At 38.9% G+C, this 2252-nt stretch overlaps 1 pseudogene; it reads left to right on the top strand.

The window, feature by feature from the left end:
• Positions 1-1833: 1833 nt before the first annotated feature.
• Positions 1834-1947, top strand: LOC145396630 (5S ribosomal RNA; annotated as a pseudogene).
• Positions 1948-2252: the final 305 nt, after the last annotated feature.

The raw sequence follows: 2252 nt of genomic DNA on the forward strand, positions 1-2252 counted from the left end.
AGGAAACCGTCCTTTCCAGCGTTAGTGACTCATAAGATATTCGTATAGCGAAGGCTGAAAATACCCGCTAATACCTGCTTAATAAAGCAAAGCAGGCATATATCTATATTGTGAAAACTGTATAAACACAGAAATAAGCACTACATTCGGGAGGTGAATCTATATCTGAATTTTAGTAAATTAAATCTATATAAACATCAGCCTGTTTCTCAAATGTAACAGAGCTATAGTTACTGATAACCTTATGGGTGAATTATGAGAGAGACCATTTTCGCCCATAGGGTTATCAGTAAACGTACCTCCATAATGACTGAGGGTTAGACATATGTTTATATAGCAGTTTATGCTCAAAACTTGTGTTAGACACCTCGAGAAATTAGCACAAGTCCCGGATCACCCTATTTATCCTTCAGATCCGTTGTTCAACTTAAGCAACAGCCAACTGGCTTTTATTCAAATGCTGGACAATCCCTATGACTGAATGGGTTATAGCCTGTCTAATTATACATACATCCCAGTTAGACTATTATCCAAATGTGCTATATTATCCTGGTTACCATAGCCAGCAACTGATATTTTGTTTCAATTGTAGGAAAATCCCAAGACTAAATAGGTTATGCAAATATACTCGTACACATCTGCAGCCATAAGCAATATATATATATATATATATATATATATATATATATATATATATATATATATATATATATATATATATATATATATATATATATATATATATCAGTGCACACGTGGAAGAGGAGAATGAAGAACATACGGATAAGGAGGAATGCTACAAAGCCTCCTAAGCTCACGAGAACGTATGTCTAACTGATAGATATATATATATCATCAGCCGTTTGAGTGTCCACTACAAGACCTGTCTATCCCGACCAAAGTGGGGACGATGCAGCCTATGTATCTCTACCAAGTGGCTTAGGCTGTCTGGTAGAGATTGTACGTAGGGTGAGAAGTGCTTGTAAGTGTCATTGTAGAGTTGGCGTGGCTTTAAATGTGTGTGTAGTCTGTGAACCAAGTGTAATCAGCCCGTGCAAACCGACTGGGTGCAAGCATACTTTATAGTATGCGACACTGGTTCAACCACAGCACCCCTTATGTCCGCCAAAGCAGTACGTGGCCGGAAGAATGCTCCCAAAGTTTATTACCCTGACGGGGCGCGAACCCTCGTCCTCCCATGTACGAAAATGCACACTTTACAACTGTACCACACAGGCTTCAATATATATACATCTATTAAAAATCATAATTTCCAACCACCAGATTATTCAAATTGCACTGGAAAACTATTTACCTTGCCCCACGACCATGATATTTCACATTTTCCCCCATATCATCCTCTCATTATTTTTTAGTGGCCTAAAGCTTAAAAAATCTGAAGAGTATGTGAATAAAGCTTGGATGAGGTTGTGCTGGAGGACAACATAAAAGGGTGTAAACAGAAGACTGTGAACTGATTTCGAGCCCTTAAAGTCTTCAGCTTTCTCACTTGCACCGGGTGTACTGGGACATATGTGAAATTTCAGAATATTATTCATGGACTAATTTTGATGAATTAATGTTATATCAATATGGGTCGAGGCCCAGTCATTATTGAGTCACAGTTACTGATAAGTTTCTTGAGAAAATACAAGGAAGATAATTTTTACTCAATAGGTCATCAGTAATTGTAGCTCTGTAAAAGTTGACAATGAGACCCATGCAAATAAACCATTTCTGCTCAAAATTAACCGAAGAATATCATTCTGATTTTTATCACACATTTCTCTAGGCACTCTATACATGTCACTTCATTAGTCAAGCCATTTGGTTGCTTTCTGACACGTTGAGTACACCACTTCCCGTCCGATCAGCGAAGTTAAGCAACGTTGGGTCTGGTTAGTACTTGGATGGGTGACCGCCTGGGAACACCAAATGCTGTTGGCGTAACGTTCTCCCTACGTGTCGAGTGGGGTTGGTGGAGGATTAGTGCCACTCCCTGTAAAACAATTAACTCTGAGCCCTTGGCCACCCCGTTTGGGATGCATGGCGTCTGGCAATGAATGAATGAATGAAACTGATTACTCAGCCCTCTTTTGCACATATCGTTCAGTTACATGCTTATCACTAGTTTCTTCTAATTTGATGAATCATGCAAGTTAAAGCAGGATAAAAACTTTTTTCTTCATCCCTTCTCCTCCCCCCAAAGAGAGAGAGAGAGAGAGAGAGAGAAAATGTCGAGTAAAACATAA

The sequence above is a fragment of the Coenobita brevimanus genome, chromosome 38, assembly GCF_032717465.1.
Source record: "Coenobita brevimanus isolate Jiangsu-jjx chromosome 38, ASM3271746v2, whole genome shotgun sequence".
NCBI classification, from domain to species: domain Eukaryota; kingdom Metazoa; phylum Arthropoda; class Malacostraca; order Decapoda; family Coenobitidae; genus Coenobita; species Coenobita brevimanus.